Source organism: Eubalaena glacialis, chromosome 5 (genome assembly GCF_028564815.1).
Source record: "Eubalaena glacialis isolate mEubGla1 chromosome 5, mEubGla1.1.hap2.+ XY, whole genome shotgun sequence".
Taxonomy (NCBI): Eukaryota; Metazoa; Chordata; class Mammalia; order Artiodactyla; family Balaenidae; genus Eubalaena; species Eubalaena glacialis.
In genome coordinates, this window is record NC_083720.1 from 81,558,206 (window position 1) to 81,585,811 (window position 27,606).

Here is a 27,606-nt window from a genome sequence, read left to right on the forward strand (position 1 = left end):
AATCAATGTATTCAATAAAGTTGTAGAATACAAAATTAATACAAAGAAATCTCTTTCATTCCTATATGCTAACAATGAAAGATCACAAAGAGAAATTAAGGAAACACTCCCATTTACCATCACTACAAAAAGAATAAAATACCTAGGAATAAACCTACCTAAGGAGGCAAAAGACCTGTACTCAGAAAACTATAAAACACTGATAAAAGAAATCAAAGATGATACAAACAGATGGAGAGATATACCATGTTCTTGGGTTGGAAGAATCAATATTGTGAAAATGACTATAATACCAAAAGCAATCTACAGTTCAATGCAATCCCTATCAAATTACCAATGGCATTTTTCACAGAACTAGAACAAAAAATCTTCAAATTTGTATGGAAACACAAAAGACCCCACATAGCTGAAGCAATCTTGAGAAAGAAAAACAGAGCTGGAGGAACCAGGCTCCCTGACTTCAGACTATACTACAAAACTACAGTAATCAAGACAGCATGGTACTGGCACAAAAGCAGAAATATAGATCAATGGAACAGGATAGAAAGACCAGAGATAATCCCACACACATATGGTCACCTTATCTTTGATAAAGGAGGCAAGAATATATATGGAGAAAAGACAGCCTCTTCAATAAGTGGTGCTGGGAAAACTCAACAGCTACATGTAAAAGAATGAAATTAGAACACTCCTTAACACCATACACAAAAATAAACTTAAAATGGATTAAAGGCCTAAATGTAAAGCCAGACACTATAAAACTCTTAGAGGAAAACATAGGCAGAACACTCTATGACACAAATCACAGCAAGATCCTTTTTGACACACCTCCTAAAGAAATGGAAATAAAAATATAAATAAACAAATGGGACCTAATGAAACTTAAAAGCTTTTGCACAGCAAAGGAAACCATAAACAAGACGAAAAGACAACACTTAGAATGGGAGAAAATATTTGCAAATGAAGCAACTGACAAAGGATTAACCTCCAAAATATACAAGCAGCTCATGAAGCTCAATATCAAGAAAAAAAAAAGCAATCAAAAAATGAGCAGAAAAACTAAATAGACATTTCTCCAAAGAAGACATACAGATAGCCAAGAAGCACATGAAATGATGCTCAACATCACTAATTATTAGAGAAATGCAAATCAAAACTACAGTGAGGTATCACCTCACACCAGTTAGAATGAGCATCATCAGAAAATCTACAAACAACAAATGCTGGAGAGGGTGTGGAGAAAAGGGAACCCTCTTACACTGTTGGTGGGACTGTAAATTGATACAGCTACTATGGAAAACAATATGGAGGTTTCTTAAAAAACTAAAAATAGAACTACCAGATGACCCAGCAATCATACTACTGGGAATGTACTGAGAGAAAACCATAATTCAAAAAGACACAAGCCCCCCAATGTTCATAGCAGTACTCTTTACAATAGTCAGGACATAGAAGCAACCTAAATATCCATCAACAGAGGAATGGATAAAGAAGATGTGGTTCATATATACAATGGAATATTACTCAGCCATAAAAAGGAATGAAATTCGGTCATTCGTAGAGACGTGGATGGACCTAGAGAGTGTCATACAGAGTGAAGTAAGTGAGAAAGAGAAAAACAAATATCGTATATTAATGCCTATATGTAGCATCTAGAAAAATGGTATACATGACCTTATTTGCAAAGCAGAAATAGAGACACAGACGTAGAGAACAAATGTATGGATACCAAGGGGGAAAGGGACGGGGTGGGAGGATTTGGGAGACTGGTATTGACACATATACACTATTGATACTATGTATAAAATAGACAACTGATGGGGATATACTGTATAGCACAGGGAACTCTACTTAATGCACTGTGGTGACCTAAATGGGAAGGAAATCCAAAAAAGAGGGGATATATGTATATGTATAGCTGATTCATTTTGCTGTACAGTAGAAACTAATACAACATTGTAAAGCAACTGTACTCTAATAAAAATTAATTTTAAAAAATTTCTTCAAATCTTGAGACAGGTGTGTATGTTGCTCCACAGTGAAGCTTTTCCTGCAGATCACTCACATTATTGAGATCTGAATTTGTCAGAGACAGATGTGGTTTCCAGTTTGGACTCCAACATGTCCTCAGGAGGTCCGTATTTTTCCCTGATCTCCCTCACTTCATGTCTGTCTTTTCCTTCCAACTACCAACTTGCTGACTTCAGGCCCCATATCAGACACAAAAGCAACAGTCTTACATAGAGCATGAAATTGGCTTCCACAATTTTACAAGATTTAATTCCTACTATAAATTTCTTATTCTACAGCACTCATAGGCTCTGATTTTCTGATAAACTCTTACTGATACATCTGTCTATAACACTGAAATACAGGGATTATACAACAGGTTCTCTTCAACCTCTCATTATAATGTTAAATTTTAATATTTTCTAGTCATTATGCTTAAAATAATTCAGTGCCTTAACTGTAGCTCTGTGAATGTGGTCTATTAGCAAACTCACTGTCTCTGAGTATGACAGGAAAACATGGCTGAGCAGAAACCAAAATGAGAAATATAATTAGGAGTAGTTGTTGCTCATTTTTGAGTAAAATATATTTTCAGGAAAAAAGTAATTAATAAGTCTTGATCTCTTTTAGTTTTATGGGCAGTGACATTGAGGAGTCATCTTGAGAGATATTGTCCATATTATGTGTCAGTAAGTATGTCTGAGAAGTGTCATATTTGGAAGAGCAATTTCATAAAGATAAAGGCAACATTTCTATCCTGTAAAGTCCAATGAAAGAACAGTCATAGATATAACCAGGAGTATATTTGGATATACAACAATTGATTATTATGGCTTCCATCTTCTGCCCATGTTCATGTTCCAAACGATGACAGGCTATAAAGCTCTTACAACTGTTAGAATCAGGAGGACAAAGGAGGAGAGTGGTAGAATGTGGATTGGAAGGCAATGTTGGTTGGGGAAATTTCAGGAAACCTCTTATCAGGAAGCAAGAGAATCAAGTGTGGATCCCTGCTTCCCCAGTATTCACCCAGTATTCAATTCTCCTTAAGATAGGCTAATAAAATTAGTGCCAAATACTTGGGAACTCCAAGAATTTGTTTCTACTATTTAGAAGTTCTAATTACTCACAGGACCAAAACTGACCCCACTGATATGAAATCCAGATTGGGTAACACCCAGGACCAGGATAGATTTGGATGCTATTCTTCCCCTATTCAGCTTTCAGCAAGCTACCTGCATAAACTCATCCAGGTTAACTAATTAAACTCCAGTAATCTGAACCCACATTTTTGAACCACACGTTTTGCACTATGACTCTGTTTCTTTGCATTTGATTGATTTCTTCTCTTGGGCATAACAGCTATAATCCTGGATAACCAAAGAGCTTGGTCATTTAATATTTTCAATTAATAGAAGAAAGAAAAAAAAGTGAATGCTAAAAGATTTCTCGCATCCCATCTCACTCCTCTCCCTGGGAAAAAAGATATTTACATGCACAAATGTAAAAATGGGCTTGGTTCCAAGGCATCACTAGTTACTGAATAACTGCAGTAAGTGGTTACTGAACCTACTTCAGGTTTCCTGACCACAGAAGACCTTAGCTGGGGAGGTAAGAAGGTTAAACATTAAGTAATGTTAAACTTAAAAATCAGCACATAGGACTGCACATTTGAAATTACCGAACTGAGATAATTTCAACTTAAAAAGGCTGTAAGACTTTCTTTTCCTTTGGAATCAACAGATAATCATGGACACTCCCTGAGATCTTAGCTAAGAGCATAATTTCACTTGGTAAATAGTTTATAATATCCCCAAGCCATGCTTACTCAATGCCCTGCTTAAATGTTAAATATACATCTATTTTTATTAAAAATATGTGCTTATATTATACATATATATTTATATATCTATAGCTATATATGATGTAATATATTATATAGCTACATTTATCTATAATGTCTATATAGACATTATAGATATGTCTAGATATAGAAGATATGTCTATATCTATATCTAGATATATATTATGTATTAATATATAGATCTACAATCTATATATATCAACATCTATATATCTATCTATATTTATATTTATATCTAGATATATACCTCTATATAACATGTTTTTATATAGATAGATCTATAATCTGTACATATCTAGATATATATTTGTATATATGTGTATAATTATATATACATATATTTGTAAATAAAAATAGATTTCTATTTAACATTTAATCAGGGCTTTGCATAAGCATGGCTTGGGAGATATTATAAAATATTTAGTCAGGGAAAACATTTTTTCCCTGCTCTTGGCTAAAATCTCAGGGACTGTCCAGTATTGTCTTGTGATTCTAAAGGAAAAGAAAGTCTTAGTCATTTTAAGTTAAAAACATTGTATCAATTTAGTCATTTTAAATGTGTAGTCCTATGTAATAGATATGTTACATCTATCTATATTATATATGTGTATATAAAATCTTTTTAGATATATCTATATAGATTATGTATTTATATCTAGATATATAGAGATATTTGTACATAGAGATATGTAGATATATCTAAATATTTAGATATCGATATCAATCTTAATGTAGATATACACACAAGCAGCTCTAGATATATACATTCTCAGTTAAATATTGGTAATAACTGAGGTGAATGAATATGAGTATTTTAAAATATCCTTTGAAATTTTATCTAATTTATCTAAAACAGCGTAGTGTTAAAAGCATAGATTCTAGAAATAGAGAGGCTGGATTTGAATCCTAAGTTTAGAAGTGAATGAAATTTTTCCATGTCTCAGTTTACTCCTCTGCATATTGGAGATTAAAATAGTGACTTTTCCATAAGGTAGTTTTTAAGTCTTCAGGAGTTAATAATTTAAGATCTGAGAACAGTATCTAGAACATAATAAATTCTATATGTGTAACTCTTGTTTGATATGAATTTAAATGATTTTTCTCTGCAAAAATAATATCAGTTCATATTTTTTTGAATTAGGGATATAGATTTAGTTCACAGAAGAATGAAGTAATGCAACTTCCTGGCAATGTCTAATTATCCCTGTATTTCTATTGCTAAATTTGCAACAACAACAACAAAAAAAAAACTTCTTAAAACTGTGTGGTTTCTATATAACACTGTGTTGCCTCAAATCAGCTATGGTGATAATTAAATCAACCAATTGTTTTTTTTTCAGCTGACATGATGTTGAATTCAAATGTCATTTTACACAGGAATTTGATTTTTCCCACTGATTTATCTAGGTGAAGAAGTTATTTTGACATTGCACAAATTACAAGTGGGACAATTATATAACTCAAAAATTAGAGTTAAGACAAATTTCATCTGAATGAGAGGAAAACAGCAACTTGAAAGATGTCTTACCCCTTAATGTATTTAACAATGGAAGGTTATTTTGAAAAGGAAAGATACAAGTTTCTGGGTCCATGTTAAATGCTTTTTACCAAGAGGAATAAAATAAGGTGGAAAAAGAACAAATATAAAGATGTAGAAGAAATTTGCCTTTTGTTTTTTTGTATATTTGAAATTAGATTACTGTTCTACCTACTATAATATTGGTGTTGCCATTAGAAATAAATATGCTACAAGAACAAAAATATGAATAATTTTAAAATATAGAGAGACAAGTATAGTTAACTTATATTTGTATATTTCTTGATATTTTTATAGCTATTCCTGTATAGTCAGTTAACTGAAATCCATAAAACCACATTACAAAGGTAGATGTTGTTAATTAGAAATTCATATACAAATATAATTAATGTATCTAATGAATCCCTATTTTATGTACATAATTAAGCTATGCACTAAGAAAGAATGAAAAAAGTAATGAAGTCCTTGACATACAAGAGTGTTGTGGGGAATGGGAGAAAATATTTGCAAATGATGTGACCGACAAGGGATTGGTCTCCAAAATTTACAAACAACCCATGCGGCTTAATATCATGAAAACAAACAACCCAATTAAAAAATGTGCAGAAGACCTAAATAGACATTTCTCCAAAGAAGACATACAGATGGCCAAGAGCCACATGAAAAGATTTTCAATATTGCTAATTATTAGATAAATGAAAATCAAAACTACAATGAGATATCACCTCACACCAGTCAGAATGGCTATCATTAAAAAATCCACAAATAATAAATGCTGGAGAGGGTGTGGAGAGAAGGGAACCCTCCTACACTGTTGGTGGGAATGTAACTTGGTACAGGCACTATGGAGAACCGTATGGAGATTCCTTAGGAAACTAATAATAGAGCTAGCATATGATCCTGCCATCCCAATCCTGGGCATATATCTGGAGAAAACCATAATTTGAAAAGATACATGCACCCTAATATTCATTGCAGCACTGGAAGCAACCTAAATGTCCATCGACAGATGAATGGATAAAGAAGATGTGGTACATACATACAATGGAATGTGACTCAGCCATTAAAAAGAATGAAATAATGCCATTTGCAGCAACATGGACAGACCTAAAGGCTGTCATACTGAGGGAAGTAAGTCATACAGAGAAGGACAAATATCATATGATATCGCCTATATGTGGAATCTAAAAAAAAAAAAAAAACTGATACAAATGAACTTGTTTACAAAACAGAAACAGACTTACAGACTGAGAGAAAGAACTTATGGTTACCGGGGGGAAGTGTTGCGGGGAAAGGGATACTTAGGGAGTTTGGGATTGACATGTACACACTGCTATACTTAAAATGGATAACCAACAAGGACCTACTGTATAACACAGGGAACTCTGCTCAATATTATATAACAACCTAAATGGGAAAACAATTTGAAAAAGAATAGATACATGTATATGGGTAACTGAACCACTTTTCTGTACACCTGAAACTAAAACAACATTATTAATCAACTATGCTCCAATATAAAATAAAAAGTTTAAATAAAAATGTTGTGGGTTTTTTTTCCAGAATAAAAATTAGAAAATCATGTTCGTGTGAGTGTGTGTGTGTGTGTGTGTGTGTGTGTGTGTGTGTTTTAGCTACATAATCCTATACATGCCAGCTAGGAACATTTTACTTAAATTCCTTATTCATAAAATAAAAACTATAGTACTCTCTGCTTTCTATCTCAGAATAAATGCAATGTTCTATGTGAAATCATGTTTATTTATTGGAAGGAGAGAATGTATAATGAACAATATATCCATTAGCAGAGTGAGTCCCATTGTAGGAAGGAGTAAGCCATCTTTTCCATTTGCCGGGAAAAATTAGTGTCAAAATTTCCTCCCTCCGTATTATCTTTCTTAATAAATATGATAATTTTAATAGAATTTACTCATTTTTTCTGAGGAAAAGATATTGTAAATGGGAATAAAATTGTATTTCAAAATATTACAAAAAGTAGTACAAAGATTCTAACCCACAGCTTCATTATGTAATAGAAGGAGAAGTCAATTAAATTAAATGACAGTTTTGCCTTAAGATTAAATGAGGTCCTGACATTAATCTTTATTACCATGGCTGATGGTAAATTATCAATTCCAAGGACTCTTTTTATTGGACATAATTATTCAGATTTACCAGGTGTCTCTAAAGAAGATGTTATCAAATAACTTGTTCAACTTCAGTGTTGTAAATAATTGGGATAGGATGGTTTTCAGCCAAGGTCATATAAAAAATAAATAGAGCACACAGAAATGTCTGACAAGGTAATATGTTCATAAAATCTATCAACTTTCCTGAGACACTGAAAAATTTCTATTGTCAGCATGATATTCTCTATTATGTCTATACCTGGATATAATATTCCTTTAAGAATGAATACCTTGAACTATATCTATGGTATGCTTTCTTAATAGTGGTATTAGGGCTAACAGAATTGAAATATTTTTGAAAGTAGATAGTGTTCAAGTGGACAACTCAATAAAATGAGAATAGAAAAATAGGTTTAGCACCCCTTCTCTTGAACAAAAAAATGGATTTCAACTTTTTGGAAAATTCATCTTTCAAAAAAAGTTTATAGTTGAAAAGAGTTCTGTTAACAACATGTCCTCTTGCATTTATGCCTTTCTCTCCCACAGCATAAGAAGGAATTGACCTGACTTTTTGCCTACATCTATAGAAATGTCACCATCTTTAGAATAAAAACATGAATGTACATGCAATATGAAAATTTGTTGCAATGAAAACAAACTGACTCAAGAAAAGTTAAGAGCTTGATTCAAATAATCAACTAAAAATTAATTTTGATGAGGTTAATTTTAACGATTGTATATTACAAAGTGCATTTTAAGACAGTTCTATTGATCCTTAAATCAAACATAATGTATTGTTAACTTGCACAAACAAAAGCATTCACAGATAAATAACTATTCAAGGTCTCCATCAGGACCCCTTTGAGATTCTGTTCCTCCAGTAAACTCAACCTCATCTCCAGTCAGCTGTAATTTCTTACTAATTTGAATTCCCCAAACACTTTTTATCTCTTCCATTCAGTTGTAAATTAATCATGGATAGCAGGATTGCATTTATTTAAATCATGCCATACTAATTTAATTTGCCTGTGTATTTTGTTCTACCTACAAGATATAAAACTTCCAGACGGCAATGAATTCTATCTAACCTTTTCTATTACGGTACCATGCCACATATTTGGGTGCTCTTAATACATCTCTAGCTTGACCTTGTACATGCATGCCAGCATTTTACTGTTTTTCTTCAAAGAGAAGCCTAACATAAAATTTGTAATTAACTACTATACTATTAATCTCAATAAATACTAGTTTATCTTAATCTCAATTTCATTAGAAAAAAAAATCCTGCCAAATGCATGATATGTATGAAAACTGTTAGTTGCCTCATTTTTAAAGATAATTTTCTAATGGCATTTTACTGTCTCTCTATTTAGCATCTCCTCTGATACCCTATACATTTGGGAAAAGCAACACAGATGTCACCTCCTCCAGGAAGCCTTCACTAGTCCTCAGTCCCCGCCACCAGCCTGTGCTCTCAGATACACTCCCATAGTTGCTGCATATCTCATAGCACATGTGTTCTCACTATGCTATCATTACTTTCCAGGCAAGATTTGCACTGCTTTCCATGCCTGGCATGACACACCGTATCTGGAACCTCAGGGACTAAGCCACCTCCAACTAAAATGTGATTAGAAATTTAATTTATTCATCCAAGTGTCTAGCCATGTGTCTATCTACCTGCATCTGGCACAGCGTTTGCTAAAATATGATTAAATGCATACTGGTGTGTTGTAGTACTTTTTATATATTTCTGATGTTTAGCACAATAACACGTTGTGAGATTGCAGTGACAACACATTCTGAATTGATGAATATTTGAGGAGGTCCAGTAAATAGCACTACAAAAAGTAAGACAAAGGATTAAAGCTGGGTTGAAATATCTACAATACTACTGAGGATGCTAAAGTATTAGAGAAAGGGCTTATTCTGTGAGTAAATGCTACTTTGTACCAGCTACTACAGTCGTGTAGATTCACCAGACAATCACAGGAACTGCTAGACCAGTGAAGTCTCCTGCTGTGTGTGTGAAGGTAGGTGGGGCAGGTAAAGGTTGTCTGGAAAGCAGAAAAGCTTTGCTCTCTGTAGACAGACTGGCTCCATAGAGAAGAAAGGAGGAGGAAGGTAGGCTGAAAGTGACCAAATTGTTCTGAAATTATCAGTCTGGCATAATTTTCCAACTCCTCTGATGTAGAATGAGTGACAGGGTAGAGAGAGACCATGCTTATTGAACTTTCTGCATATGGAAAGAGATGGCAAGAGCAGGTAAGAGACATCTTTTAGGCCCATTGAATGAATAGAACAAGTAAACAAATGTATTTTTATCAGATTCTTGTGTCAAGAAGAATATATATATATATATATATATATATATATATATATATATATATATATACACACATACATATATACATAACCATGAAATATCACCATCTTTTTTTTCTCTCAAATGAGTGATCAGTGGCAACTGAAAACATGAAAATAACAAAAAATGTAAGTTCAGACCCAATTCTAGCAAATATCAGAAGGTGGGAAAACATAGTATAACCTAGATTCATGTTTCAAATCTAATGGACAGTGGCTATAATACAGCCACCACTTTTTGATATGTGTCCTGCCAGTAAGTATGACTTAAATTTAAAGACGTTGAATATTTGCCAGATGTAATTCAGTTTATAAACCATAAGTTCACTCTCATTCAGCCTCTTCATTACTTACATTCTCCTGCTGTCTCCTGACTGACTCTTTTCCACTTCCATAATTACCTCATTCTGTCTTTCTATCTAGTCCCAGATCAGTTATGTTTTGACCTTCAGTATTCTTTTTGGAAACATATAACACTACCAAGTCTCCTTCTTCTCTAAATTCCTGTTTTACCTTGAGGGAGATGTGCATATTCATATGTGATACACTTTGGACTAAGTTTCCTGATAGCATTTTTTTCTTGCAGCTCAGTAACATCATACTGCTCTATTTTACAGAAAGCAGAAAATTTTATGAGTTCAGTTTAGTTTGTATTCCAAAGCAGTAACTGAAATTGTCAATTTGCTCCATTTGCTTACAAATAAGCAATTTAAGGCTTGAATGAATTCTTTTACTGATTACAGTCTTCAGCAGGAAGACATGGTATTTAATATCTTAAAAATAAACATAACTCTAGTAAATTTAGGGAGTCAAATGATGAATAATATGAGAGTATTCACATTGCAAAGGGACAAAATAAGTTCACATCACACAAGAAAAATTACTACACATAAGAATGATAGTGGTATTATTACCTGTGTCAGTGTGCTCTCATACCCAGGTAACTCCCTTATATAATAAGTGCACATTCTACCTAATTGATGGTAAGTCTAAAGTATGTGATGACAGGTGAGTAAATTTCACTTTGAGCTGTCTGTGAGGAAAATATTATTTAAACACAGTATTTCAAAATAGTATTGAGAATAACTTGCTTTTTGAACATTGTAACTCATCCTGTTTTTATTTTCTGATCAGTTGGAGATATATGATTTTGGTGAACCATAGCATGATGTAATTTGCATCTTGATGCGTGAGTTTAAAGAGTAAGAAATAGTCCAACTTACTTATATTTTTTTAACTTGTGATTTTTTTCTGCAAATAAGTAACAAATTTAGCGTTTAAATATGAAGTTAAAATCTTTTTTACGGAAAATATTTGTTTCTCCATTAATTTAAAATATATTAGGTTATTTTCTAAAGTCTTGTTTCTACAAACTTCTATTGCTGCAACACAAAGTGTATAAAGTGGCTAAAGTGCTTTCGAATGTATCATAAAATTTTTAGTAATTTAAGTTTAGCACAGGATTTTGAAAGCCTCAGCATTACTATTTTATAAATTATCAAAAAAGTGTAATGATCAAAAGAGATTCTATAATTGAATCACCATTAACTAGATTATTTAAAATGAAATATAACAGATGATACATTATTTTTATTGATTAAATTAATTTTAATAGGGATTTAGCTGATATAATGGCAGTCATAAGAATTGGGTAATATATAGGTTTTTGAGTTACTTGTTAGATGTGGCCACATCATCAGAAGTCTAGTAACTCAGTATTTGGTAGGAATCTACAGGTATGGATTTATTCAATTTCCCATTTTCACCAGTCTGGGTACATTAATGATATTGGTGTTATTTTTTCTTTTATGCTGTGATTCTGAAGCAATGATTTGTGAATTTGAAGTATTATTCAAATTATTTAATTGTAAATTAACACTGCCTTCCTCATACTCTTGGAACATCATTTATCTACCCACTCTGCCAGTATTTATGGCCATTGGTAATAGAATATCACCACTTTGCTTTTAATCACGACCATTTGATATTTAGAAATATCTTAGAATTAAACTCAACTGCCAGTTGTTAACTTGGATGGTTTTACTGTCCTTATGCAGCAATAGACCTTCACAGAACATAGGCAATCCAGTGCCCTACATTTGACACAAATGTGACAAACACTCAAGATAGTTTAACACTCAGATAGTTCACAAGACATTCCTCCTGCCAGAATATTAAACAAGAGTCTCTCAAGTTAGCCCCTTCCCGACATAACATCCATTACATTTAATGGGATAGCAGAGTGACAGGAATATTATCAGAAGAGACTGGATAAAACTAGTTTCTAGATGCTTTTCTTTTGTTTTTTAGTCCTAGGAGAAATTCTTTCATTTTATCTCTGTCAACTTCCTTGGCATCTTACAATTTTTAGCATTAGCTCATAAGCACTCAAGCCTCTGGTAAGTGGGTTCCTCTTGCTAGTTCAGAAGAGTGTTACAATATAGAGAGGTAAGGAAAAAGATAAACAATGTTCCAAGTCAAGAGGAAGAGCATTTACCATGGGGGAAGAGGGTGGGTTGTTCAAGGAAAATTAAGCTGGAGAACATAAAACAGAATGACCAGGGGTCAAAACAATGTGTTTCTTGATCAGAGATGCTGATGTGAGACCACAGAATATTACTCTAATTTGTGTAATAACCACCCTGTCATACAGTTTTTTAACTTAAAAAGAAAATCAAACAAAAAATGTGATCGACCACTCTTTTTTGGACAACTGGGAATTTACTAACAATAATACTTGATACAAGTCTTCAGGGAACTATTGTTTACAGTTATGTAAGAGAGATTCAGAATACATGAAAATAAATGTAATAATTGAGACATATTTATAAAGTTTAAGGTGATCACAATAGCAATAGTTCTTGTCCGTTTGAGGTGTCCGGCATCATTCCTTAATATTTTTAATATTTGAAGTATTGGAACACTTATAATGATTCCTACTACAGTCATCTTTGGGTAGCTGAGAAAATATTTACAATCATTAATGACAAAGTCCTAATTTATTGAATATTGATTAGATAAATTATCTAGTGTCATCTATATAAAACCTAATTAGCTGTAGGAGAGCCTTTTGAAATGACTTAGCAAATTTTGTGGAATAGAATGAAGGGAAGTTATGATGTAAGGATGGAGTGAGTATTCATATATGAGTATTCATATATGCCACATTTCTCCAAAGAAGATGTACAGATTGCCAACAAACACATGAAAGGATTCTCAACATCACTAATTATTAGAGAAATGCAAATCAAAACTACAATGAGGTGCCACCTCACACCAGTTAGAATGGGCATCATCAGAAAATCTACAAACAACAAATGCTGGAGAGGGTGTGGAGCAAAGGGAACACTCTTGCACTGTTGGTGGGAATGTAAATTGATACAGCCACTATGGAGAACAGTATGGAGGTTCCTAAAAAAACTAAAAATAGAACTATCATATAACCCAGCAATCTTACTACTGGGCATATACCCTGAGAAAACCATAATTCAAAGAGAGTCTTGTACCACAGTGTTCATTGCAGCTCTATTTACAATAACCAGGACATGGAAGCAACCTAAGTGTCCATCAACAGATGAATGGCTAAAGAAGATGTGGCACATATATACAATGGAATATTAGTCAGCCATAAAAAGAAATGAAGCTGAGTTATTTGTAGTGAGGTGGATGGACCTAGAGACTGTCATACAGAGTGAAGTAAGTCAGAAAGAGAAAGACAAATACCGTATGCTAACACATATACATGGAATCTGAAAAAAAAAAGAAAAAGAAAATGGTCAGAAGAACCTAGGAGCAAGACGGGAATAAAGATGCAGACCTACTAGACAATGGACTTGAGGATATGGGGAGGGGGAAGCGTAAGCTGGAACAAAGTGAGAGAGTGGCATGGACATATATACACTACCAAATGTAAAATAGATAGCTAGTGGGAAGCAGCTGCATAGCACAGGGAGATCAGATCTGTGCTTTGTGACCACCTAGAGGGGTGGGATAGGAAGGGTGGGAGGAAGGGAGATGCAAGAGGGAAGAGATATGGGGATATATGTATATGTATAACTGATTCACTTTGTTATAAAGCAGAAACTAACACACCATTGTAAAGCAATTATACTCCAAAAGAGATATAAAAAAAAAAAAAAGTGAACTAAGCTGAAAAAGAATTTGGTATTATCTTATAAAATTGTTCTGTTGAATGAGGGCTTGTGACTCATCAGAAGCTCACATTGTCTTCTCTAAGTAATGAATAGATAAAATAGCCAAAGGAAAGTCTAAGATTATCTCAAATAATTAATTTTTCATAAATGCAAAAATTTTGTTATGGAAAGTAAAAAAATAGACAAATGCCCATCTTCACACAAAATTCACATAAGTAAATCATATTAAGAAAATCTCTCTTGGAAAAATAAAACCTTCTAATGATCCCCACAAGGTTATCTGGTTAAAAATCCATCTCTGGTCACAGAAAAGAAATTGTTAGACAGCATTATTAACTACTAGTAATTAAAAGTTATAGTGGGATGGGGAGGAGATAACCTTGATAACCTTGATGTAGAAAATTGATTACTGTTAACTTTTCTGTGTTTGTTTGTTAAAATTCACCCACCGTTTCACCCCTCCCTGTATCCACACTCTTTGCAATGTGACTTCACAAAACTTCTCATCAAGATATGATGTTCATTCTCCCTATCCTGGCAACTTGGTTGCCCTTGTGATTTACTTTAAAAGAAGGCAGTAAAAGTCTCATTTCCAGTTCTGAGCATAGGCCTCAAGAGGTCTTGTACAATTCTGTTTTATCTCTGGACATTGCACCGCCATGTGAAGAAGCCTGGGCTAGCCTACTGGTTGATGAAACTACAGTGACCCATTTACTTCTGTTATTCCAGAAGACAGCTAGTCATACATCAGATATGAGAATGAGGCCTTCCTTCCTTTACCAGTCATCCTCAGGCTACCTACCAGCTGACCACAGACACATGAGAAATCCCAGCCAAGCCTGGCCAAAAACAGAAGAATCACACAACTGACCTATACTCTTAAGAGCAATAATACACATCTATTATTTTAATCTATTGTGCATTTGGGGGTGATTTGTTATGCAGCAATGTCTAACTGATACATGTCTTTTCCAACAATGAAAAGGAAATCATATTTTCCATTAAAGTTTTGAGTATTACAATTTTGAGTAATTGATGATATAAAGTCAAATAACTATAATTTTGAAGATTGCTTTCCTCTCTTGTTCTTTGTTTTTTTTTTCTTTCTTTATTTAGGAGAATATGGATTGCAAATGATACAAAATTGTTAAGAATACTAAAAACAAGGGAAATTAGAACACATTCTTGTTTTACTCAACTTGGTGTTATGATAGAACTTTTCTAAAAATCATTTTCCTAATGTCTTCCTACCCTTACCCTCATCCCTATACACTCACTTATTCTAGATACACACTGAACTGCCATAGCCCGCTCCACAACATTCAATAACCTCTATTTTTATCTCATCTCAGACCCTTAAGTGTGTTGTTCCCTCAATATGAAATAATCTTGACCCTAATTTATCTAATTTTTACCTATTGTTTAGAATTCAGCTAAAAATCAGCTTTTCATAAAAGTCTATACTCAGTATGGTTTTACCAACTTTTTTTTTTTTTTTTTTTTTTTAACAGGATAAGTATTCTTGTTGTGCTGCCATGGAACTCTGAATATATCATCATGGTGTCCATGACGATTTTTAACTGGATCTTCAATTGATTGTCTTCTGCTTATAGACTAATGTTCTTACAGGGTTAAGAACATGTTTCAATAATATTTTACTATTAAAAAAATGTCAAGTTCACAATGAGTGTTCAGTAACTGTTAAATATGTGAATTAAAGATTTAATATTTAATTACACTGGTCTCCATGACTGTCTTAATGTATGTTCCATGTCATTCTAAGTAGGAAAACATATGAATCAAGTATTCTTAATGCTAGCTGCAATAAAATATAAATCCTAAAATCTCAGTGGTTTAATATATTAGTTTATTTCTCATTCATAAAGGATGAAAACGTGTGTCTCTGATTGGCATCAGCCTCATGGAAGTTAGAGTTTCTCAGCCCTGGCTCTATTAACATTTTTGGCCTATCTAATTCTTTGTTGTGGTAGACTGTTCTTGTAGATTGTATAACAGCATCTACAGCCTCTACCAACTAAATTCCAATAGCACCTTCCTAGTTATGATGACCAAAAATATCTCCAGATGTTGCCAAATACCCCATAGGGGACAAAATCAGCCCCAGTAGAGAACTACTGATTTAAACAATTACAAGGACCCAGGCTCCTTCAATCTTGTGGTTACAGTATCTTCAAAACATGGCTTCCATGTTCTCCAAGCTCTTATGCTTCAAGAGGTTGAAGGAAAAGAACAGGAGAATCAAATGTGAGAGAATTCTATGGCCCATATATGGAGATGGTGCAACTTTCTTCCACTCACATTCCATTGGATATACTCAGTCACATGGACACACCCAATTGCAGAGACTGAGAAAGTGTAATTGTGTTGCTTGGATTTATCTTCTAAACCATGGACTATATTTTTCAGTAACTGCTATATCTAGATGAGTCCATGTGACTAATTCTTTGTAAAGGTATGTGAGCATGAGTAATGTGTCATTTCTAGTATGAAACATTTAAGAAATATATGTGTCTTCTCCACATAATTTTTCACCAGTTATTATCTGGGATGAACACACCCAGGCTCTAGGGCTTGGCTGTGATGTAGAATGTAAAGTGCCTGAATCACTGTGTAGAAAGCCATCTGTGTAACACTCAGGGTAGCCCATTACATGAGAAAGAAATGAAGTTTTATTATGGTAAGCCAGTACAATTTTGAGGATTGTTTGTGATATAAGGTAAGAAATACCATTCAGCATGTAACTCTCTACCTATTCCACGAAAATTGCTCACCACTGTCATTTTTGCTTCACCTTTTGTCCCATGTTGATGTTTCTGTATTCACATATTTCCTTTTTAGTTAGTTTTCTCTCAAATAGCTACATTAGAGAGAATATATAGATTTTACAATCTTGGGATTCTAGTATATTCTTCAATATCTTCATATTGTCCTGTAATTTTATCTTACTGAAAAATAAAGTTATTTTTTCTTCATAGTTTATAAATGTCCCTTCAATGTCTTCCAGCTTCCAGGGCTGTTAATGGCAAATACAATAACAGAACTTATTTATTTATTATTCTTGCATAGAAGCTAGAACAAAAATTTATTTTTATAAGTCAGGAAGTTCCCAATAATCTAACTTGGAAATCAGTAATGTCTTTAATTATCTCACTAACCTTTTCTTCTACTATATTTTAATTTTTGTCCTCTACCATCTTTATTTTCATTGGGGAATATATATTTTCCCCAAATAACGTCTTCTGGATATATCTTACATTTCCCTTTTGTTTCATTTATTATTGTAGCCTGTTTATATTTGTGTTCACTTCCTTGAAATATTTCTTGTACTTAATCATCCTGGATGCTGACACCTTATTATGACCATCCTCTTTAATTCATCTACTCATTTATAAACACTTTAATGTTCAAAAGGTCTTTCTTTTCTCTTTCTTTCTTTCTTTCTTTCTTTCTTTCTTTCTTTCTTTCTTTCTTTCTTTCTTTCTTTCTTTCTTTCTTTCTTCTTGCTTCCTTCCTTTTTCCTTTCTTTCCTTCAGTTTTCTCTTCTTTTTTGCTTCATTTGGATTTTTTAAAACACAACGACTTTATTTATTATCACTGAATGGCTCATCTTTCTCATCCAAAATTTTATTACACTGGATTTGTGTTCTGACGCTCCAATATGATCTACTTTTCTCTGGTTGCTACACCTCTTATGTGGATTGTTAATTTATTTTGCTAGCTCAGTGCATCTGGTCTAAAGACTGATTATTTAGATGATAAAATGAATGTTGTATGTCTTAAAAGGACTTGATCATATTTAGGAGAAACAAAGTAATCTACAGTCAGCCCCCCAAATCCACAGGTTACACATCCACAAATTCAACCAACTGTGGATCAAAAATATTAAAAAAAAAAAATTCCAGAAAGTTTTTAAAAGCAAAACTTGACCAGGGGATGCAGGGGTAGGGGAATTGGATGAAGACAGTCAAAAGGTACAAACTTAAATAAGTACTAGGGGTGAAATGTACAACATGATAAATTAATTAACACTGCCATATGTTCTATATGAAAGTTATATCAGTAAATCCTGAGTTCTCATCACCAGAAAAACTTTTTTTCTGTTTATTTAATTTTGTACCTATATGAGATGATGGATGTTCTATAAACGTATTGTGATAATAACTTCATGAAGTATGTTAATCAAATCATTATGCTGTGTAACTTAAACTTACACATTGCTGTATGTCAATTAGATCTCATTACATTGAAAGGAACAAAAGCAAAACTTGAAGTTGCCATGCACTGGCAACTGTTTACATAGCATTTACATTGTACTTACAACAAATTATATAACATGAACATTGTATAAGGCACTATAAGTAATTTAGAGATGGTTAGAAGTACATGGGAGGAAGGTTATATGCAAATACTACACCATTTTATATAAAGAACTTGAGTGTCTTCAGATTTTGGTATCCTTGGAGGGGATGGGGTGCTGGAACTAATCCCCCATGGATACCAAGAGACAACTGTATTAATATAACTAGTAGAAACCAAGCTAGTAAATTTTATGCTCTTGTAACTGTCCTCCTTAAATTCATGTGTCACCAAACAAGATTGTCTTTGTTTAATTAATACTGAAATTTAGGGACCATTAAGCAACTGAGTCATAGAAATAAGCCTTCATTTCAACAATGCATGACCGATATGACTAAAAATATTTCGTGTAGGTTATTAAAAACAACAACAACAAAACAAAAATAACAGCAAAATTTTCTTAATGAATAATTTGAAAAATAATAAAATAGTCTCTGGAAACATTAGAATAAACTCTCAAATTTTTAAGAGTTATTACATCTTAAAATATATGTCCAAGAAAATGAATGAATCAATACACTTTGTTTTAATTTTATAAATTTCACTCACCAAAGTTTTTTTTTTTTTTTTAATATAACACAACACATACAAAATGAAAAACATCTTTTGGGGGCCTCACTAATTATGTCATAGAGAAATTTTCCCTTCTTATTGCTAGAGTCTCTCAAAATTGCAAGAATACTCCTTGTTGAAATTTCTCCAGTATTTAGGAGAAAAATAAATTATTCAGATTCAACACAGAGACAGGTATTAGAAATATCTTAATATTAGAAAGTAGATTCAGAGCATAAAAATATTTTTTTCAGAAATTAATGTTTTTCCCTTGATTTGAAAGCTAAAGTATAAAATACATATGACTGAAGATGTATTAAAAAGTTATATTACTTAATTGCATGTTTTTCAGATATAAAAATATCATTAATGGAATAAAAGCTTCCTTTTACAGATTCAATCACTGTGCACACCTATTCATAAGCTCTTTTATGTTAAAATTCAAAAAGAGTGACTCTGAATGAAATCTTAATGTGTGCTGAGTAGGTTCCATTATTGAGAACATAATTACCATATACAGTGCCTTGCCCAGTTAATAATGCAAGAAAACTAAATGACAGGGCTGCAGTGAGAGGTGGTCACAGTTTTAATGACTGCATGCAAGAGGTTTCATAAATCTCCACTAAAATAAAAGACTAACTCCTGGAAGAAAGTGGCATTAAAGTTGGGAAGAGCTGGCAGAACTGATTGTAAATAACTTGAACCATAATATTCACACACATCCACTCTAAGTATTTTTTCTCTTGGTATTTAGAGAGATATCTATTATACTGTTTGGCCCATAACACAGAAAAAGAAGGATATAAAGAAACAGGATATAGAGATATACATATACAAATTTAAATCATTATGTAATATGTACATATTCCTAATACATGTATGTGTATTAATTTTGTGATTTTTTTCCCTTTCTACAAACAGAATTATACTTGAATGACACTTGATGTAAGGTTGAACAATTACCATTTTTCAATTAATATATTTTTTAGAACGATGATTGGCATATGTATAATCCTTGCCCCTGAAATGAATAAACACATTCAAATTCTAGGAAAAATTATGTTCATGAATTTATAGATGCAGATGTCTGGTAATTAAGGTGCTGTAATTGCCGTACAATTAATTCTGCATTTAATAATAAAGAAGATAACAAATTTTTGTCACAAATAGCAGAGCAATTTTTTATGGATAATGTATCTTTATATTTCCTGATTGGACTTTTCTACCAGAGTTCAGTGCAGGAAACGGAAACCACTGTAGGCATTTTTAAACATGAGGAAATTTCATACAGGATATTCTGTGCTTACCAAAGCATTGACAAGCCTGAAGGAACAGTTTCTAAGCTGGGTCTCCTTGAATAACTCCTGGACCTATACAGAACTGACTTACTAGGAGGGCACTACCTCTGAGGTCACAAATGGCAATATGCCGGAAACAAGAGTCTCTGCCTTTGCCAACACAGACCAACACTCAGGAGGCTGGAAAATGTGCTCCTGATACTGGAGTCAAGGGATGAGACGCCAGATCAAGGTGCTGAACCTGCTGCTTGTCAACACTTAGGAAACTGGAGTTTGGACCCTGCAGTACCACTGTTGGCAACCCTCATATCTTCTGAGCATTGTTTGCCAATAGTAAGAGGTAAAAGCCACAAGAAGATGGTTTTTAATTAACTCTTCCCTTTCAGATCTTGCTACACATACATGTTAACGAAATGGTGGAAATCAATTTTCATTCAGGACCTTAGCTGAAAGGGAGTCTGGGAAATGTAGGTTTTAGATTTCAACCTTGTAGTAAGTAAAGGTTTACATAAGATAATGAATTGGATGCCTAATGTGAGTTACGTATAAACAGCATAATCTCCACATGTGAATAAAATGTTTTAAATATACTGTAGCAGCATACTACACTAATATTTCCTCCATGAAAACAAATATATCTCAAATTTTGCAGTATTTTGTTCTGGCAACAAAAACTATTCCAGTGGAAAAAAACATTTTTCAAAAAAAGAAATTTAATACATTTGGCAAAGAGAAGTTAAAATAAGAGACAACACAAGAATATCCTAAAAGATTTTAGAGTTTGGTAGAGATAAATTCAGTGTGTTTTGAGATCAGCAGCAACTGGTGATCATGTGAAAATTAAAAGTCAAACTGAGACCACTCAGGATTAAAGATAGTTTCCTAAATGTTTACCTATTTAAACTTAGAACGTAGTGGACATTCATGGAGGTGGGGGAGGGCATATTTTAACTAGATATTTACTCTATGATAGTAACACATGTTAATCATTCTAAAAAATAAATGTTTTCATGGAAATTACCTTGTCTGCTGTATTAGTTTTCTACTGCCTCTGTTATCACAAACTTAGTGGCTTAACACAACACAAATCAATCATCTTACAGTTTTGCAGGCTAGAAGTCTGACATGGGTCTCACTGAGCTAAAATGAAGGTGAGGTCATCAAAGGCAATGGTTTTGCAATTCTCTGTGCCTTTGTTTTCTCTAGTTATATCTCTGTCTCTTCTGCCTTCCTCTTCCATTGTAAGGACACTTGTGAAAATATCGGTCTCACTTGGATAATCCAGGGGAATGTCTGCATCATAAAGTCCATAACCATAATCATAGCTGCAAATTTTCTTTTGCCAAGTAAAGAAACATAATCACTGGTTCTGAAAATTAGGAATGGGCATTTTGGGACACTCATTATCTGCCTATCACATCTGCTAAGAGTAATAACAACAAAAATAGAATTTTCTTATACAGAGAAAAGCTCTTAGTTGTGATATCTCAGTATCATATTACATATCGTATTACATTTGATAAAAGGGAAACATTTTATTATATCCTTTGAAAATATCTGAAAGTTCATATTCTGTTTGATTGTTTTTCATCAAATATATGCAGTTTATATCAATCTAGTTGGAACACTCAGAAAGAAAGTTTATTTTATAGTAATAACTCCATGTGAAAAAATATTTTACTTTTAAATGATCTTATTAACAAAGATCAGATTGCTCATATGCCATGAAAACTGTTTCAGGGAACTTCTAAACACCTAAATTACATTTTATCATTCAACTATAAATTAAACCTAACACTTGGATCTATTTACTCACTACCTATAATATAGAATGTCACTGTTACAAGATATTTAGAAATGTGCCTATTATCTGTGTCAGTATTATTGTGTCTATTTGAGGATACTGATTTAGACAAAACTAACCTGCAGGTGATTTCAGTTTGGAAGAGAATATAAGAGTTACAACATGCAGTTTAGAGGTTATAGATTTTAGGGTAAAGAAAGACTCTACTGTTGACAGAAACATAACATAGAAATGTGAAGGCAGATATTAAACAGGGACATGAAATAAGCCCTGCTTATTATGTGTAAACTGATAAAATACAGATGTGTGACCCCTCAAAAAATCAAATTAGGTATGGGCACAAAATATACAAACACAATGTGTAATTCTCAGAGGAGGTGGAAGTATACATGTTTAATTCACATTTCTGTCAAAACAGATTAAGAATAGCACCACTGCTGTGACTGGAGTTTCCACAGGCCTCACCAACCTACAGGGCACCATTAACAGGGATAACTTATACTTCTCAGGGCATTTTCCCCACTGACTAATGTAGAACATCAGCCTCCCTTCTGGTCCCTGCTCTTTCCACCTAAATATCTTGGTTTTCCTAGGTTGTCTCACATGTGGATCAAGTCCAGAGAATGGCAACCTCTGCCACTTCTGTTGGGTACTGTTCAACTGCTATCACTCCTTGAGGTTGAGTTCACTGGAGAAAAGCCCTCCAAAGGCACTTCTACCTGCTGGACATGCTGGTTCTTTCATTAGGCACCACTCCATTCAGTGTCTCCTAGACCACATCATGAATGCAACAGAAATATCCATGAGATTTTTGGTAGAACAAAATGGGAGAGTGTCTTATTACTTCTTCAAGTGTTTTGGAGTCTGTTTAAAATCTACCAAATCCTTATGTTCAGGTCCTAAAATATAGCATTTTGTTGAAACACTTTTCTCTGTTTGTTGACGGTCCTCCCTATTTTTTGGATTTAGAGGGGAGAGGTTCAAATGACTGTTTCTTCAAATTCATACTATCTCTTTTCTCCTACAACAAAGGCTTTATTGTTCAGATAATCTTCTTTTGTGCCTTCCAGTGAGTTCTCTTAGGAGATCCTCAATCCTGCATGCAAGTAAGACTTCTATTTAGACTTCCCCACCTGTTCATCATATAGGCATACCCTTCTCAACAATAAGACACAGTTTAAACCTAGGCTGAAATTTACATCCTTTCATAACACATATTACCTTCAATGTAGGAGCTACTGCAGCACACTGAAACACTCAAAAAGCATGGAAATATTTAAAAAATGGGTGAGCATACTCCATGGATTTGAAACTGAAAATAAAGTCACCAAATATCAAGTTGATCTAGCCAGTGCTGGGAAACTATTAATCCAATCATATAAAGACCATAAATCTCCTATTTCCAATTTTGGGAGGAGTAAGTATCTACAACATGGTTCTAGGATATGTTGGGCATATCTGTGTCTGAATACAGAAGGAACAATTTTCTAAACTTATTCTCACTTCACCCAGACTTGAGACATGTCCTGTTTTGTGATCATCCTGCATTCTGCAGAATGTGTGGACAAATTCCCAGAATAGCTCTATAGTGAAAGGATTTTCTGGAATTCACTTTATCTCTGTGAATCACTTCTGCATCGATATTTCCTACCTGTAATATATCTAGCCTCTCTGCTGAAGAAAATGCTCTGTTCATGAAACTGGATACAATCCTGCTATGTATAAATTTTAAAAGATTTAGGACTGACATCACTTCATTATTCTCATAGGAAGGAAATGTTTTGAAATAACTGAAAAGTTGATTAGCTGTTTAATCTTAATATTTGACATACTATATTTATGTATAGCCTGTAGTTTAAAAAGTTAAGTCAGATATTGGGAAGGAATAAAACTTATTCTAAATATGTCAGAACCTAACATACTTTATACAGTAGAGTAACTTAAAATAAGTTTTTGTTGATAGTGTTGCTTTCCCTTTAAAAATGTTACTTTGGGGGAGGAGATCAAGATGGTGGAGTAGCAGGATGCTGGGCTCACTTCCCCTCATAAGCACATCAAAACTACAACTATATATAGAGTGACTCACACGGGAATCAACCTGGGAATTAGCAGAACAGCTCTTCTACAACTAAGGCTGTAAAGAAAGATCCAAATGAAGTCTGGTAGGAAAGGAGGAGAAGTGATCTGGTTAGAAACAGCACCCCTAGCAAGGGACACAGAAAGGAAAGGATAACACAGGCTTGGGTATCATCCCTGGGGAGTACAAGGTTTGAACCACATATTTAGCACTTAACCCCCAGGTCCAACACTGGGAAGATGAGCCCCCTTAGCTGGTTTAAACACCAGTGGGACTTACCAGAGGACTAGAAGAAACCAACAGTCTGCCCTTGAAGAATACACAAAGTTTTGATTACTCCCAGTTACAGTGTGGAGGCAGCAGACTGAAATTTTCTTGGGCATCTGGCTGGCTTACCAGGACCACTCCAGCCCCCAGCTGGGCTCCTACTCCAGCCCCTCTTGCTCTGGCACTTCTCTTCACTAAGGAGGAGGCTTCCTTTGCCAATGAGAATACTCATATATGGAGGAAACAGAGCCAGCTCTGAATGCAGCCCTGCCTCTGACCAGGGTAGAGGTAGCCATTATCAGCTCTCATGTCTCTGCACACACTCCCAAGGGATGGAAGCTAGCTCCAGGGCAGAGACCACCATCACTGAAGTATACATCCCTGTGCACACTAAGGAGGGACTGAGGCCAGTTCAGTGGAGTGGCACCAATCCCTCTGGTCCTGATCCAGCCTCTAACCAGGGGACACACTCTAGGAAAAAATGAAATCAGCATAGAAGTGCAGCCCCAAGTCCTCAGATTCCAGCTACATCTCAAACCGAGGTAAAGACTGCCATCATACCCAGGAGAAACAACTCCATCAGGTCTCCTGCTCCAGCCCCTAAGCTCCCGAACTAGCCCCCAATAGGATAGTGATGGACAGTAAACATAGGAGAAGCCCTGGCTTGCACATGGCTCTGGCTCTGGCCCCTCCAAATCAAGCCCTACCTCCCACCAAGATGGTGGCTGCCAGCCTATGCTCACTTCAGATCCAGCTTTCCTACCAAAGCCACTGTGCACACACAGACTGCCTAAGAACACTCCCACACAGGACACCATTTCAAGATCAGGAAAGGTAAATATTTCCCCTAATTTTATAGAGACAGAGAAAATTAAACAAAATGAGAAGACAGTGAAATAGGTTTCCAAAAAAAGACCAATAAAAAAAACCCTAAAGAAACAGAGATAAATAATTTACCTGATAGATTTCAAAGCAACAGTAAAAGAATGCTAACTAAACTGAGGAAAAAGTATATGAACACAGTGAGAATTTTAACAAAGAATTAGAAAATATAAGAGCTGAGGAACACAATAACTGAAATGAAAAATACACTGGAGGGAATTAACAGCAGATTAGGTGAAACAAAAAAAAGCATAAGCAATATAGAAGAGAGAATAATGGAAGCCACTCAGTCAGAAGAGCAAAAGAAAAAAAAACATATTAAAGAATGAGAATAGTTTAAAGGACCTCTAGGACCACATCAAGTGTACTAACACTTGCATTATAGAGGTCCCAGAAGGAGAAGAGAGAGAGAAAGGGGTGGAAATGTACTTGATGAAACTATGGCTGAAAACTTCCTGAACCTGAAGAAGGAAACAGATATTCAGGCACAGGAAGGACAAAGAGTACAAAACAAGATGAACCCAAAGAGACCTGCACCAAGACATATCATAATTAAAATAGCAAACATTAAAGATAAAAAGAGAATTCTAAAGGCAGCAAGAGAACAAAGAGTAACATACAAAATAATCCCCATAAGGCTATTAACTGATTTTTCAGCAGAACTTTGCAGGCCAGAAGAGAGTGGCATGTTATATTTAAAGTGCTAAAAGGAAAAAACCTAAAACCTAGGACACCCTACACAGCAATGTTATCATTCAGAATTGAAGGAGAAATAAAGAACTTTTCAGACAAGGAAAAACTAAAAGAGTTTATAAATACTAAACAGACTTTACAAGAAGTGCTAAAGGGTCCTCTTTAAATGAAAAAGAAAAGGCAACAACAAAAAATAAGAAATTATGCAAAGGGAAAAATCTCAATGGTATAGGCAAATATATAGTAAAGGCTATGGATCAACCATTTAAATAAGGTAGTGCAAAGATTAAAAGAAAAAGTATATAAAATCAAATATAACCACAATAAACAGTTAAAGGATAACTATGAAGATGTAAAACATGACATCAAAAACACAAACATTGGGGGAAAGGAGTTAAAACATGTAGATCTTTTAGAATGTGTTTGAAGTTACATTACTAACAGTTTAAAATAAATAGATTTAGTTACAGGTCAACATATATAAACCCTATCAGAATGAGAAATCAAAAACCTATAATATATACACAAACACTAGAGAGAAAGGAACACAAGCATACCACTAAAGCAAATTATCAAATCGTAATGGAACAAACTAAAAGAAGAAGAAAAGAATAGAGAAGAATTACAAAAACAACTAGAAGACAAGTAACAAAATGTCAGTAAGTATATACCTATCAATAATCACTTTAAATTCCAATGGACTAAATGCTCCAATCAAATGACAGAGTGGCTGATTCAATTAGAAAATGACCCATCTATATGCTGCATGCAAAAGACTCATTTCAGAACTGAAGACACATGAACAAAGTGAGGGTATGGAAAAGGGTATTCCATGCAAATAGAAGTTAAAAGAAACCTGGGGTAGAAATACCCATATCAGACAAAGTAGACATTAAAACAAAATCTAAAATAAAATACAAAGAAGGGAATTACATAATGATAAAGGGAACAATACAAGAAGAGGAGATAATGTTCCTAAACATACATGTACCTAATATAGGAGCACCTAAATATATAAAGCAAATATAACAGACATAAAAGGAGAAATTGATAGTAATACAATAATAATAGGGAACTTTAATGCCCCACTAATATCAGTGGATAGAAAATTAATAAGGAAACAATGGTCTTAAATGACACATTACACCAAATAAATTTAATATATATCTAAAGGACATTCCATCAAAAACATCAGAATACACATTCTTTTCAAGTGCACACGAAAGTTGCTCTGGGATAGATCACATGCTAGGCCACAAAACAATTCCCAACAAATTTAAGAAGATACAAATTACATTAAGCATCTTTCTGACTAAAATGGTACAAAACTAGAAATCAATTAAAGAAAGAAAAATTGGGAAAAACACAAATACATGGAGAATGAACAACATACTATTGAAAAACAATTGATGGGTCAATGAAGAATCAAAGAGGAAATCAGAAAATACCTTGGGAGAAATGAAAATAAAAATACAACTTTCCAAAATCTATGGGATCCAGCAAAAGGAGTTCTAAGAGGGAATTTATACAGATACAGAGACATCTCAAGAAACAAGAAAAGTCTCCAATAAGCAATCTAACCTACCATCTAAAGGAAT